General features: G+C 53.2%; 37 non-coding genes across 37 annotated transcripts; 16 read left to right on the top strand and 21 right to left on the bottom strand.

Annotated features, from left to right (window-relative positions):
- The first annotated feature begins 88 nt into the window (after positions 1 to 88).
- Trnar-acg lies at positions 89 to 161 on the top strand. Its single transcript has one exon. It is a non-coding gene; the product is annotated as a tRNA-Arg (tRNA).
- Positions 162 to 448: 287 nt separating this feature from the next.
- On the top strand, positions 449 to 520 carry Trnam-cau. Its single transcript has one exon. It is a non-coding gene; the product is annotated as a tRNA-Met (tRNA).
- Positions 521 to 765: 245 nt separating this feature from the next.
- Trnad-guc lies at positions 766 to 837 on the bottom strand. The gene has a single exon. It is a non-coding gene; the product is annotated as a tRNA-Asp (tRNA).
- A 107-nt stretch (positions 838 to 944) lies between these two features.
- Trnad-guc lies at positions 945 to 1,016 on the bottom strand. Its single transcript has one exon. It is a non-coding gene; the product is annotated as a tRNA-Asp (tRNA).
- Positions 1,017 to 1,123: 107 nt separating this feature from the next.
- Positions 1,124 to 1,215, bottom strand: Trnai-uau. Its single transcript is given in 2 exon segments — positions 1,124 to 1,159; positions 1,178 to 1,215. It is a non-coding gene; the product is annotated as a tRNA-Ile (tRNA).
- Positions 1,216 to 1,593: 378 nt separating this feature from the next.
- Trnar-acg lies at positions 1,594 to 1,666 on the top strand. Its single transcript has one exon. It is a non-coding gene; the product is annotated as a tRNA-Arg (tRNA).
- A 287-nt stretch (positions 1,667 to 1,953) lies between these two features.
- Positions 1,954 to 2,025, top strand: Trnam-cau. The gene has a single exon. It is a non-coding gene; the product is annotated as a tRNA-Met (tRNA).
- Positions 2,026 to 2,270: 245 nt separating this feature from the next.
- Trnad-guc lies at positions 2,271 to 2,342 on the bottom strand. The gene has a single exon. It is a non-coding gene; the product is annotated as a tRNA-Asp (tRNA).
- Positions 2,343 to 2,449: 107 nt separating this feature from the next.
- On the bottom strand, positions 2,450 to 2,521 carry Trnad-guc. Its single transcript has one exon. It is a non-coding gene; the product is annotated as a tRNA-Asp (tRNA).
- A 107-nt stretch (positions 2,522 to 2,628) lies between these two features.
- Trnai-uau lies at positions 2,629 to 2,720 on the bottom strand. The gene is given in 2 exon segments: positions 2,629 to 2,664; positions 2,683 to 2,720. It is a non-coding gene; the product is annotated as a tRNA-Ile (tRNA).
- A 378-nt stretch (positions 2,721 to 3,098) lies between these two features.
- On the top strand, positions 3,099 to 3,171 carry Trnar-acg. The gene has a single exon. It is a non-coding gene; the product is annotated as a tRNA-Arg (tRNA).
- Positions 3,172 to 3,458: 287 nt separating this feature from the next.
- On the top strand, positions 3,459 to 3,530 carry Trnam-cau. The gene has a single exon. It is a non-coding gene; the product is annotated as a tRNA-Met (tRNA).
- Positions 3,531 to 3,775: 245 nt separating this feature from the next.
- On the bottom strand, positions 3,776 to 3,847 carry Trnad-guc. Its single transcript has one exon. It is a non-coding gene; the product is annotated as a tRNA-Asp (tRNA).
- Positions 3,848 to 4,133: 286 nt separating this feature from the next.
- On the bottom strand, positions 4,134 to 4,225 carry Trnai-uau. Its single transcript is given in 2 exon segments — positions 4,134 to 4,169; positions 4,188 to 4,225. It is a non-coding gene; the product is annotated as a tRNA-Ile (tRNA).
- Positions 4,226 to 4,603: 378 nt separating this feature from the next.
- Trnar-acg lies at positions 4,604 to 4,676 on the top strand. The gene has a single exon. It is a non-coding gene; the product is annotated as a tRNA-Arg (tRNA).
- Positions 4,677 to 4,963: 287 nt separating this feature from the next.
- Trnam-cau lies at positions 4,964 to 5,035 on the top strand. The gene has a single exon. It is a non-coding gene; the product is annotated as a tRNA-Met (tRNA).
- Positions 5,036 to 5,280: 245 nt separating this feature from the next.
- Positions 5,281 to 5,352, bottom strand: Trnad-guc. The gene has a single exon. It is a non-coding gene; the product is annotated as a tRNA-Asp (tRNA).
- Positions 5,353 to 5,459: 107 nt separating this feature from the next.
- Positions 5,460 to 5,531, bottom strand: Trnad-guc. The gene has a single exon. It is a non-coding gene; the product is annotated as a tRNA-Asp (tRNA).
- Positions 5,532 to 5,638: 107 nt separating this feature from the next.
- Positions 5,639 to 5,730, bottom strand: Trnai-uau. Its single transcript is given in 2 exon segments — positions 5,639 to 5,674; positions 5,693 to 5,730. It is a non-coding gene; the product is annotated as a tRNA-Ile (tRNA).
- Positions 5,731 to 6,108: 378 nt separating this feature from the next.
- On the top strand, positions 6,109 to 6,181 carry Trnar-acg. The gene has a single exon. It is a non-coding gene; the product is annotated as a tRNA-Arg (tRNA).
- Positions 6,182 to 6,468: 287 nt separating this feature from the next.
- Positions 6,469 to 6,540, top strand: Trnam-cau. Its single transcript has one exon. It is a non-coding gene; the product is annotated as a tRNA-Met (tRNA).
- Positions 6,541 to 6,785: 245 nt separating this feature from the next.
- Trnad-guc lies at positions 6,786 to 6,857 on the bottom strand. Its single transcript has one exon. It is a non-coding gene; the product is annotated as a tRNA-Asp (tRNA).
- Positions 6,858 to 6,964: 107 nt separating this feature from the next.
- On the bottom strand, positions 6,965 to 7,036 carry Trnad-guc. The gene has a single exon. It is a non-coding gene; the product is annotated as a tRNA-Asp (tRNA).
- Positions 7,037 to 7,143: 107 nt separating this feature from the next.
- On the bottom strand, positions 7,144 to 7,235 carry Trnai-uau. The gene is given in 2 exon segments: positions 7,144 to 7,179; positions 7,198 to 7,235. It is a non-coding gene; the product is annotated as a tRNA-Ile (tRNA).
- Positions 7,236 to 7,613: 378 nt separating this feature from the next.
- On the top strand, positions 7,614 to 7,686 carry Trnar-acg. The gene has a single exon. It is a non-coding gene; the product is annotated as a tRNA-Arg (tRNA).
- A 287-nt stretch (positions 7,687 to 7,973) lies between these two features.
- Positions 7,974 to 8,045, top strand: Trnam-cau. The gene has a single exon. It is a non-coding gene; the product is annotated as a tRNA-Met (tRNA).
- Positions 8,046 to 8,290: 245 nt separating this feature from the next.
- Trnad-guc lies at positions 8,291 to 8,362 on the bottom strand. Its single transcript has one exon. It is a non-coding gene; the product is annotated as a tRNA-Asp (tRNA).
- Positions 8,363 to 8,648: 286 nt separating this feature from the next.
- Trnai-uau lies at positions 8,649 to 8,740 on the bottom strand. The gene is given in 2 exon segments: positions 8,649 to 8,684; positions 8,703 to 8,740. It is a non-coding gene; the product is annotated as a tRNA-Ile (tRNA).
- Positions 8,741 to 9,118: 378 nt separating this feature from the next.
- Positions 9,119 to 9,191, top strand: Trnar-acg. Its single transcript has one exon. It is a non-coding gene; the product is annotated as a tRNA-Arg (tRNA).
- A 287-nt stretch (positions 9,192 to 9,478) lies between these two features.
- Trnam-cau lies at positions 9,479 to 9,550 on the top strand. The gene has a single exon. It is a non-coding gene; the product is annotated as a tRNA-Met (tRNA).
- A 245-nt stretch (positions 9,551 to 9,795) lies between these two features.
- On the bottom strand, positions 9,796 to 9,867 carry Trnad-guc. The gene has a single exon. It is a non-coding gene; the product is annotated as a tRNA-Asp (tRNA).
- A 286-nt stretch (positions 9,868 to 10,153) lies between these two features.
- On the bottom strand, positions 10,154 to 10,245 carry Trnai-uau. Its single transcript is given in 2 exon segments — positions 10,154 to 10,189; positions 10,208 to 10,245. It is a non-coding gene; the product is annotated as a tRNA-Ile (tRNA).
- Positions 10,246 to 10,623: 378 nt separating this feature from the next.
- Trnar-acg lies at positions 10,624 to 10,696 on the top strand. The gene has a single exon. It is a non-coding gene; the product is annotated as a tRNA-Arg (tRNA).
- A 287-nt stretch (positions 10,697 to 10,983) lies between these two features.
- Trnam-cau lies at positions 10,984 to 11,055 on the top strand. Its single transcript has one exon. It is a non-coding gene; the product is annotated as a tRNA-Met (tRNA).
- Positions 11,056 to 11,300: 245 nt separating this feature from the next.
- On the bottom strand, positions 11,301 to 11,372 carry Trnad-guc. Its single transcript has one exon. It is a non-coding gene; the product is annotated as a tRNA-Asp (tRNA).
- Positions 11,373 to 11,479: 107 nt separating this feature from the next.
- Trnad-guc lies at positions 11,480 to 11,551 on the bottom strand. The gene has a single exon. It is a non-coding gene; the product is annotated as a tRNA-Asp (tRNA).
- A 107-nt stretch (positions 11,552 to 11,658) lies between these two features.
- Trnai-uau lies at positions 11,659 to 11,750 on the bottom strand. The gene is given in 2 exon segments: positions 11,659 to 11,694; positions 11,713 to 11,750. It is a non-coding gene; the product is annotated as a tRNA-Ile (tRNA).
- Between the last annotated feature and the right edge of the window lie 63 nt (positions 11,751 to 11,813).

The following is an 11,813-nucleotide window of genomic DNA, read 5'->3' as shown; positions in this document are numbered from 1 at the left end:
AAGGTACCTTCCTTGGGAGCTTGCTCAGCCATGGAGAACACGTTTCTTAGCGAATTGCACTTGTCTCGTAGAAAGAAGTGCTGCCATTGGCCCTGTGGCGCAACGGATAACGCGTCTGACTACGTATCAGAAGATTCCAGGTTCGAATCCTGGCAGGGTCAGCATTTTGTTAGTTGCCGACGCGTAGCTGGGCAGTGGATTTCGTATGTCGCCGCATCGTGGAGTGCTTTGTTGCTCCTGTGCATCTCGCAGCTGCATGTCGAGTCGATCGTGGTAAATATCGCTGCCTGCAAGCGTCAGCGTAGCGTCAGTCGAGCAAAGTCGAGACAAGTCAAGCTGAGAGCTGTAGGAGATGATACGCAATTAAATACAGGCGTGTGAAAGCGACGCAGACAACACTTTCCAAGTGTCCCACGTCACGTGGCGAAGAGCGGGCGCAAGCCTAGCCAGCAGAGTGGCGCAGTGGAAGCGTGCTGGGCCCATAACCCAGAGGTCCGTGGATCGAAACCACGCTCTGCTAAAATTATTTATTTTGCGGACTGCGTCGAGCTCGATTATTACGCCCACAGCGTGGGCTGGGGTGCTTTGACTCAGCGTTAACAGCAAACCCCGTAATTCTGAAGTGTGAAGAATGCGAGAACCACTTCCTAAGATGTAGCATTTTTTAAGATTTCGCGCCAACTACACTCCACGATCGCAAAGTTAATGCTCTTACGACCCCCATACGGGCAACACTCGAACAGGTTTGTGAGATAAAAATCGCACCTCCCCGGCGGGGAATCGAACCCCGGTCTCCCGCGTGACAGGCGGGGATACTAACCACTATACTACCGAGGATGCGCTGTAGGCAGGTGCCCTTGTGCGAGAGATATGGTGCTAGTAGCCGCAAACGTCCTACACTAAGTTCGGCGAGTGATAGAGCAGCAATTAAAAATCGGATGTGCCTCCCCGGCGGGGAATCGAACCCCGGTCTCCCGCGTGACAGGCGGGGATACTAACCACTATACTACCGAGGAAGACGCAGCTAGCGTCTCGAATGCACAATTATGTTACTCAAATAGCTGATACATCTCAAACCTAGCCTCCTGTTGCTGTCAGAGACAGCTGCTATGAAATAAAAGTATGCCCCAGGTGAGGCTCGAACTCACAACCCCGGCATTGCTCACGGCTACTGCCTTATAAGTACCGTGCGCTAACCAATTGCGCCACTGGGGCTACAACACGGCGCTCTCAGTTAGCGGTATTCACTTTGCTGCAAACCAGTGGTGGCCACAGAAACATACGATCGCCACCTGATGCCATACTGCGACTTTGGCACCTGACTACCAATGCTTCGTGCTATTCTTGTTTCATATGCTACGCTTACATGCATATCAACCGGCTCTCGTCGTCGAGAAAACGCGGGAAAACGCGCGCCTTGCCTTCTGCTACCTGTCGAACAGCGAGAGCAGATGCGTGGCAAGCTCTAAGCTCTGCAGGCGCACTGCGGCCACGCAGCTGCACGAAAGGTACCTTCCTTGGGAGCTTGCTCAGCCATGGAGAACACGTTTCTTAGCGAATTGCACTTGTCTCGTAGAAAGAAGTGCTGCCATTGGCCCTGTGGCGCAACGGATAACGCGTCTGACTACGTATCAGAAGATTCCAGGTTCGAATCCTGGCAGGGTCAGCATTTTGTTAGTTGCCGACGCGTAGCTGGGCAGTGGATTTCGTATGTCGCCGCATCGTGGAGTGCTTTGTTGCTCCTGTGCATCTCGCAGCTGCATGTCGAGTCGATCGTGGTAAATATCGCTGCCTGCAAGCGTCAGCGTAGCGTCAGTCGAGCAAAGTCGAGACAAGTCAAGCTGAGAGCTGTAGGAGATGATACGCAATTAAATACAGGCGTGTGAAAGCGACGCAGACAACACTTTCCAAGTGTCCCACGTCACGTGGCGAAGAGCGGGCGCAAGCCTAGCCAGCAGAGTGGCGCAGTGGAAGCGTGCTGGGCCCATAACCCAGAGGTCCGTGGATCGAAACCACGCTCTGCTAAAATTATTTATTTTGCGGACTGCGTCGAGCTCGATTATTACGCCCACAGCGTGGGCTGGGGTGCTTTGACTCAGCGTTAACAGCAAACCCCGTAATTCTGAAGTGTGAAGAATGCGAGAACCACTTCCTAAGATGTAGCATTTTTTAAGATTTCGCGCCAACTACACTCCACGATCGCAAAGTTAATGCTCTTACGACCCCCATACGGGCAACACTCGAACAGGTTTGTGAGATAAAAATCGCACCTCCCCGGCGGGGAATCGAACCCCGGTCTCCCGCGTGACAGGCGGGGATACTAACCACTATACTACCGAGGATGCGCTGTAGGCAGGTGCCCTTGTGCGAGAGATATGGTGCTAGTAGCCGCAAACGTCCTACACTAAGTTCGGCGAGTGATAGAGCAGCAATTAAAAATCGGATGTGCCTCCCCGGCGGGGAATCGAACCCCGGTCTCCCGCGTGACAGGCGGGGATACTAACCACTATACTACCGAGGAAGACGCAGCTAGCGTCTCGAATGCACAATTATGTTACTCAAATAGCTGATACATCTCAAACCTAGCCTCCTGTTGCTGTCAGAGACAGCTGCTATGAAATAAAAGTATGCCCCAGGTGAGGCTCGAACTCACAACCCCGGCATTGCTCACGGCTACTGCCTTATAAGTACCGTGCGCTAACCAATTGCGCCACTGGGGCTACAACACGGCGCTCTCAGTTAGCGGTATTCACTTTGCTGCAAACCAGTGGTGGCCACAGAAACATACGATCGCCACCTGATGCCATACTGCGACTTTGGCACCTGACTACCAATGCTTCGTGCTATTCTTGTTTCATATGCTACGCTTACATGCATATCAACCGGCTCTCGTCGTCGAGAAAACGCGGGAAAACGCGCGCCTTGCCTTCTGCTACCTGTCGAACAGCGAGAGCAGATGCGTGGCAAGCTCTAAGCTCTGCAGGCGCACTGCGGCCACGCAGCTGCACGAAAGGTACCTTCCTTGGGAGCTTGCTCAGCCATGGAGAACACGTTTCTTAGCGAATTGCACTTGTCTCGTAGAAAGAAGTGCTGCCATTGGCCCTGTGGCGCAACGGATAACGCGTCTGACTACGTATCAGAAGATTCCAGGTTCGAATCCTGGCAGGGTCAGCATTTTGTTAGTTGCCGACGCGTAGCTGGGCAGTGGATTTCGTATGTCGCCGCATCGTGGAGTGCTTTGTTGCTCCTGTGCATCTCGCAGCTGCATGTCGAGTCGATCGTGGTAAATATCGCTGCCTGCAAGCGTCAGCGTAGCGTCAGTCGAGCAAAGTCGAGACAAGTCAAGCTGAGAGCTGTAGGAGATGATACGCAATTAAATACAGGCGTGTGAAAGCGACGCAGACAACACTTTCCAAGTGTCCCACGTCACGTGGCGAAGAGCGGGCGCAAGCCTAGCCAGCAGAGTGGCGCAGTGGAAGCGTGCTGGGCCCATAACCCAGAGGTCCGTGGATCGAAACCACGCTCTGCTAAAATTATTTATTTTGCGGACTGCGTCGAGCTCGATTATTACGCCCACAGCGTGGGCTGGGGTGCTTTGACTCAGCGTTAACAGCAAACCCCGTAATTCTGAAGTGTGAAGAATGCGAGAACCACTTCCTAAGATGTAGCATTTTTTAAGATTTCGCGCCAACTACACTCCACGATCGCAAAGTTAATGCTCTTACGACCCCCATACGGGCAACACTCGAACAGGTTTGTGAGATAAAAATCGCACCTCCCCGGCGGGGAATCGAACCCCGGTCTCCCGCGTGACAGGCGGGGATACTAACCACTATACTACCGAGGATGCGCTGTAGGCAGGTGCCCTTGTGCGAGAGATATGGTGCTAGTAGCCGCAAACGTCCTACACTAAGTTCGGCGAGTGATAGAGCAGCAATTAAAAATCGGATGTGCCTCCCCGGCGGGGAATCGAACCCCGGTCTCCCGCGTGACGTGCGGGGATACTAACCACTATACTACCGAGGAAGACGCAGCTAGCGTCTCGAATGCACAATTATGTTACTCAAATAGCTGATACATCTCAAACCTAGCCTCCTGTTGCTGTCAGAGACAGCTGCTATGAAATAAAAGTATGCCCCAGGTGAGGCTCGAACTCACAACCCCGGCATTGCTCACGGCTACTGCCTTATAAGTACCGTGCGCTAACCAATTGCGCCACTGGGGCTACAACACGGCGCTCTCAGTTAGCGGTATTCACTTTGCTGCAAACCAGTGGTGGCCACAGAAACATACGATCGCCACCTGATGCCATACTGCGACTTTGGCACCTGACTACCAATGCTTCGTGCTATTCTTGTTTCATATGCTACGCTTACATGCATATCAACCGGCTCTCGTCGTCGAGAAAACGCGGGAAAACGCGCGCCTTGCCTTCTGCTACCTGTCGAACAGCGAGAGCAGATGCGTGGCAAGCTCTAAGCTCTGCAGGCGCACTGCGGCCACGCAGCTGCACGAAAGGTACCTTCCTTGGGAGCTTGCTCAGCCATGGAGAACACGTTTCTTAGCGAATTGCACTTGTCTCGTAGAAAGAAGTGCTGCCATTGGCCCTGTGGCGCAACGGATAACGCGTCTGACTACGTATCAGAAGATTCCAGGTTCGAATCCTGGCAGGGTCAGCATTTTGTTAGTTGCCGACGCGTAGCTGGGCAGTGGATTTCGTATGTCGCCGCATCGTGGAGTGCTTTGTTGCTCCTGTGCATCTCGCAGCTGCATGTCGAGTCGATCGTGGTAAATATCGCTGCCTGCAAGCGTCAGCGTAGCGTCAGTCGAGCAAAGTCGAGACAAGTCAAGCTGAGAGCTGTAGGAGATGATACGCAATTAAATACAGGCGTGTGAAAGCGACGCAGACAACACTTTCCAAGTGTCCCACGTCACGTGGCGAAGAGCGGGCGCAAGCCTAGCCAGCAGAGTGGCGCAGTGGAAGCGTGCTGGGCCCATAACCCAGAGGTCCGTGGATCGAAACCACGCTCTGCTAAAATTATTTATTTTGCGGACTGCGTCGAGCTCGATTATTACGCCCACAGCGTGGGCTGGGGTGCTTTGACTCAGCGTTAACAGCAAACCCCGTAATTCTGAAGTGTGAAGAATGCGAGAACCACTTCCTAAGATGTAGCATTTTTTAAGATTTCGCGCCAACTACACTCCACGATCGCAAAGTTAATGCTCTTACGACCCCCATACGGGCAACACTCGAACAGGTTTGTGAGATAAAAATCGCACCTCCCCGGCGGGGAATCGAACCCCGGTCTCCCGCGTGACAGGCGGGGATACTAACCACTATACTACCGAGGATGCGCTGTAGGCAGGTGCCCTTGTGCGAGAGATATGGTGCTAGTAGCCGCAAACGTCCTACACTAAGTTCGGCGAGTGATAGAGCAGCAATTAAAAATCGGATGTGCCTCCCCGGCGGGGAATCGAATCCCGGTCTCCCGCGTGACAGGCGGGGATACTAACCACTATACTACCGAGGAAGACGCAGCTAGCGTCTCGAATGCACAATTATGTTACTCAAATAGCTGATACATCTCAAACCTAGCCTCCTGTTGCTGTCAGAGACAGCTGCTATGAAATAAAAGTATGCCCCAGGTGAGGCTCGAACTCACAACCCCGGCATTGCTCACGGCTACTGCCTTATAAGTACCGTGCGCTAACCAATTGCGCCACTGGGGCTACAACACGGCGCTCTCAGTTAGCGGTATTCACTTTGCTGCAAACCAGTGGTGGCCACAGAAACATACGATCGCCACCTGATGCCATACTGCGACTTTGGCACCTGACTACCAATGCTTCGTGCTATTCTTGTTTCATATGCTACGCTTACATGCATATCAACCGGCTCTCGTCGTCGAGAAAACGCGGGAAAACGCGCGCCTTGCCTTCTGCTACCTGTCGAACAGCGAGAGCAGATGCGTGGCAAGCTCTAAGCTCTGCAGGCGCACTGCGGCCACGCAGCTGCACGAAAGGTACCTTCCTTGGGAGCTTGCTCAGCCATGGAGAACACGTTTCTTAGCGAATTGCACTTGTCTCGTAGAAAGAAGTGCTGCCATTGGCCCTGTGGCGCAACGGATAACGCGTCTGACTACGGATCAGAAGATTCCAGGTTCGAATCCTGGCAGGGTCGGCATTTTGTTAGTTGCCGACGCGTAGCTGGGCAGTGGATTTCGTATGTCGCCGCATCGTGGAGTGCTTTGTTGCTCCTGTGCATCTCGCAGCTGCATGTCGAGTCGATCGTGGTAAATATCGCTGCCTGCAAGCGTCAGCGTAGCGTCAGTCGAGCAAAGTCGAGACAAGTCAAGCTGAGAGCTGTAGGAGATGATACGCAATTAAATACAGGCGTGTGAAAGCGACGCAGACAACACTTTCCAAGTGTCCCACGTCACGTGGCGAAGAGCGGGCGCAAGCCTAGCCAGCAGAGTGGCGCAGTGGAAGCGTGCTGGGCCCATAACCCAGAGGTCCGTGGATCGAAACCACGCTCTGCTAAAATTATTTATTTTGCGGACTGCGTCGAGCTCGATTATTACGCCCACAGCGTGGGCTGGGGTGCTTTGACTCAGCGTTAACAGCAAACCCCGTAATTCTGAAGTGTGAAGAATGCGAGAACCACTTCCTAAGATGTAGCATTTTTTAAGATTTCGCGCCAACTACACTCCACGATCGCAAAGTTAATGCTCTTACGACCCCCATACGGGCAACACTCGAACAGGTTTGTGAGATAAAAATCGCACCTCCCCGGCGGGGAATCGAACCCCGGTCTCCCGCGTGACACGCGGGGATACTAACCACTATACTACCGAGGATGCGCTGTAGGCAGGTGCCCTTGTGCGAGAGATATGGTGCTAGTAGCCGCAAACGTCCTACACTAAGTTCGGCGAGTGATAGAGCAGCAATTAAAAATCGGATGTGCCTCCCCGGCGGGGAATCGAATCCCGGTCTCCCGCGTGACAGGCGGGGATACTAACCACTATACTACCGAGGAAGACGCAGCTAGCGTCTCGAATGCACAATTATGTTACTCAAATAGCTGATACATCTCAAACCTAGCCTCCTGTTGCTGTCAGAGACAGCTGCTATGAAATAAAAGTATGCCCCAGGTGAGGCTCGAACTCACAACCCCGGCATTGCTCACGGCTACTGCCTTATAAGTACCGTGCGCTAACCAATTGCGCCACTGGGGCTACAACACGGCGCTCTCAGTTAGCGGTATTCACTTTGCTGCAAACCAGTGGTGGCCACAGAAACATACGATCGCCACCTGATGCCATACTGCGACTTTGGCACCTGACTACCAATGCTTCGTGCTATTCTTGTTTCATATGCTACGCTTACATGCATATCAACCGGCTCTCGTCGTCGAGAAAACGCGGGAAAACGCGCGCCTTGCCTTCTGCTACCTGTCGAACAGCGAGAGCAGATGCGTGGCAAGCTCTAAGCTCTGCAGGCGCACTGCGGCCACGCAGCTGCACGAAAGGTACCTTCCTTGGGAGCTTGCTCAGCCATGGAGAACACGTTTCTTAGCGAATTGCACTTGTCTCGTAGAAAGAAGTGCTGCCATTGGCCCTGTGGCGCAACGGATAACGCGTCTGACTACGGATCAGAAGATTCCAGGTTCGAATCCTGGCAGGGTCGGCATTTTGTTAGTTGCCGACGCGTAGCTGGGCAGTGGATTTCGTATGTCGCCGCATCGTGGAGTGCTTTGTTGCTCCTGTGCATCTCGCAGCTGCATGTCGAGTCGATCGTGGTAAATATCGCTGCCTGCAAGCGTCAGCGTAGCGTCAGTCGAGCAAAGTCGAGACAAGTCAAGCTGAGAGCTGTAGGAGATGATACGCAATTAAATACAGGCGTGTGAAAGCGACGCAGACAACACTTTCCAAGTGTCCCACGTCACGTGGCGAAGAGCGGGCGCAAGCCTAGCCAGCAGAGTGGCGCAGTGGAAGCGTGCTGGGCCCATAACCCAGAGGTCCGTGGATCGAAACCACGCTCTGCTAAAATTATTTATTTTGCGGACTGCGTCGAGCTCGATTATTACGCCCACAGCGTGGGCTGGGGTGCTTTGACTCAGCGTTAACAGCAAACCCCGTAATTCTGAAGTGTGAAGAATGCGAGAACCACTTCCTAAGATGTAGCATTTTTTAAGATTTCGCGCCAACTACACTCCACGATCGCAAAGTTAATGCTCTTACGACCCCCATACGGGCAACACTCGAACAGGTTTGTGAGATAAAAATCGCACCTCCCCGGCGGGGAATCGAACCCCGGTCTCCCGCGTGACAGGCGGGGATACTAACCACTATACTACCGAGGATGCGCTGTAGGCAGGTGCCCTTGTGCGAGAGATATGGTGCTAGTAGCCGCAAACGTCCTACACTAAGTTCGGCGAGTGATAGAGCAGCAATTAAAAATCGGATGTGCCTCCCCGGCGGGGAATCGAACCCCGGTCTCCCGCGTGACGTGCGGGGATACTAACCACTATACTACCGAGGAAGACGCAGCTAGCGTCTCGAATGCACAATTATGTTACTCAAATAGCTGATACATCTCAAACCTAGCCTCCTGTTGCTGTCAGAGACAGCTGCTATGAAATAAAAGTATGCCCCAGGTGAGGCTCGAACTCACAACCCCGGCATTGCTCACGGCTACTGCCTTATAAGTACCGTGCGCTAACCAATTGCGCCACTGGGGCTACAACACGGCGCTCTCAGTTAGCGGTATTCACTTTGCTGCAAACCAGTGGTGGCCACAGAAACATACGATCGCCACCTGATGCCATACTGCGACTTTGGCACCTGACTACCAATGCTTCGTGCTATTCTTGTTTCATATGCTACGCTTACATGCATATCAACCGGCTCTCGTCGTCGAGAAAACGCGGGAAAACGCGCGCCTTGCCTTCTGCTACCTGTCGAACAGCGAGAGCAGATGCGTGGCAAGCTCTAAGCTCTGCAGGCGCACTGCGGCCACGCAGCTGCACGAAAGGTACCTTCCTTGGGAGCTTGCTCAGCCATGGAGAACACGTTTCTTAGCGAATTGCACTTGTCTCGTAGAAAGAAGTGCTGCCATTGGCCCTGTGGCGCAACGGATAACGCGTCTGACTACGTATCAGAAGATTCCAGGTTCGAATCCTGGCAGGGTCAGCATTTTGTTAGTTGCCGACGCGTAGCTGGGCAGTGGATTTCGTATGTCGCCGCATCGTGGAGTGCTTTGTTGCTCCTGTGCATCTCGCAGCTGCATGTCGAGTCGATCGTGGTAAATATCGCTGCCTGCAAGCGTCAGCGTAGCGTCAGTCGAGCAAAGTCGAGACAAGTCAAGCTGAGAGCTGTAGGAGATGATACGCAATTAAATACAGGCGTGTGAAAGCGACGCAGACAACACTTTCCAAGTGTCCCACGTCACGTGGCGAAGAGCGGGCGCAAGCCTAGCCAGCAGAGTGGCGCAGTGGAAGCGTGCTGGGCCCATAACCCAGAGGTCCGTGGATCGAAACCACGCTCTGCTAAAATTATTTATTTTGCGGACTGCGTCGAGCTCGATTATTACGCCCACAGCGTGGGCTGGGGTGCTTTGACTCAGCGTTAACAGCAAACCCCGTAATTCTGAAGTGTGAAGAATGCGAGAACCACTTCCTAAGATGTAGCATTTTTTAAGATTTCGCGCCAACTACACTCCACGATCGCAAAGTTAATGCTCTTACGACCCCCATACGGGCAACACTCGAACAGGTTTGTGAGATAAAAATCGCACCTCCCCGGCGGGGAATCGAACCCCGGTCTCCCGCGTGACAGGCGGGGATACTAACCACTATACTACCGAGGATGCGCTGTAGGCAGGTGCCCTTGTGCGAGAGATATGGTGCTAGTAGCCGCAAACGTCCTACACTAAGTTCGGCGAGTGATAGAGCAGCAATTAAAAATCGGATGTGCCTCCCCGGCGGGGAATCGAACCCCGGTCTCCCGCGTGACGTGCGGGGATACTAACCACTATACTACCGAGGAAGACGCAGCTAGCGTCTCGAATGCACAATTATGTTACTCAAATAGCTGATACATCTCAAACCTAGCCTCCTGTTGCTGTCAGAGACAGCTGCTATGAAATAAAAGTATGCCCCAGGTGAGGCTCGAACTCACAACCCCGGCATTGCTCACGGCTACTGCCTTATAAGTACCGTGCGCTAACCAATTGCGCCACTGGGGCTACAACACGGCGCTCTCAGTTAGCGGTATTCACTTTGCTGCAAACCAGTGGTGGCCACAGAAACATACGATCGCCACCTGATGCCATACTGCGACTTTGGCACCTGACTACCAATGCTTCGTGCTATTCTTGTTTCATATGCTACGCTTACATGCATATCAACCGGCTCTCGTCGTCGAGAAAACGCGGGAAAACGCGCGCCTTGCCTTCTGCTACCTGTCGAACAGCGAGAGCAGATGCGTGGCAAGCTCTAAGCTCTGCAGGCGCACTGCGGCCACGCAGCTGCACGAAAGGTACCTTCCTTGGGAGCTTGCTCAGCCATGGAGAACACGTTTCTTAGCGAATTGCACTTGTCTCGTAGAAAGAAGTGCTGCCATTGGCCCTGTGGCGCAACGGATAACGCGTCTGACTACGGATCAGAAGATTCCAGGTTCGAATCCTGGCAGGGTCAGCATTTTGTTAGTTGCCGACGCGTAGCTGGGCAGTGGATTTCGTATGTCGCCGCATCGTGGAGTGCTTTGTTGCTCCTGTGCATCTCGCAGCTGCATGTCGAGTCGATCGTGGTAAATATCGCTGCCTGCAAGCGTCAGCGTAGCGTCAGTCGAGCAAAGTCGAGACAAGTCAAGCTGAGAGCTGTAGGAGATGATACGCAATTAAATACAGGCGTGTGAAAGCGACGCAGACAACACTTTCCAAGTGTCCCACGTCACGTGGCGAAGAGCGGGCGCAAGCCTAGCCAGCAGAGTGGCGCAGTGGAAGCGTGCTGGGCCCATAACCCAGAGGTCCGTGGATCGAAACCACGCTCTGCTAAAATTATTTATTTTGCGGACTGCGTCGAGCTCGATTATTACGCCCACAGCGTGGGCTGGGGTGCTTTGACTCAGCGTTAACAGCAAACCCCGTAATTCTGAAGTGTGAAGAATGCGAGAACCACTTCCTAAGATGTAGCATTTTTTAAGATTTCGCGCCAACTACACTCCACGATCGCAAAGTTAATGCTCTTACGACCCCCATACGGGCAACACTCGAACAGGTTTGTGAGATAAAAATCGCACCTCCCCGGCGGGGAATCGAACCCCGGTCTCCCGCGTGACAGGCGGGGATACTAACCACTATACTACCGAGGATGCGCTGTAGGCAGGTGCCCTTGTGCGAGAGATATGGTGCTAGTAGCCGCAAACGTCCTACACTAAGTTCGGCGAGTGATAGAGCAGCAATTAAAAATCGGATGTGCCTCCCCGGCGGGGAATCGAACCCCGGTCTCCCGCGTGACAGGCGGGGATACTAACCACTATACTACCGAGGAAGACGCAGCTAGCGTCTCGAATGCACAATTATGTTACTCAAATAGCTGATACATCTCAAACCTAGCCTCCTGTTGCTGTCAGAGACAGCTGCTATGAAATAAAAGTATGCCCCAGGTGAGGCTCGAACTCACAACGCCGGCATTGCTCACGGCTACTGCCTTATAAGTACCGTGCGCTAACCAATTGCGCCACTGGGGCTACAACACGGCGCTCTCAGTTAGCGGTATTCACTTTGCTGCAAACCAGTGGTGGCCACAGAAA

The sequence above is a fragment of the Schistocerca americana genome, chromosome 8, assembly GCF_021461395.2.
Source record: "Schistocerca americana isolate TAMUIC-IGC-003095 chromosome 8, iqSchAmer2.1, whole genome shotgun sequence".
Taxonomy (NCBI): domain Eukaryota; kingdom Metazoa; phylum Arthropoda; class Insecta; order Orthoptera; family Acrididae; genus Schistocerca; species Schistocerca americana.
Note: the sequence above shows the minus strand (reverse complement) of the source record. Positions and strands in the feature narration are given on the sequence as shown.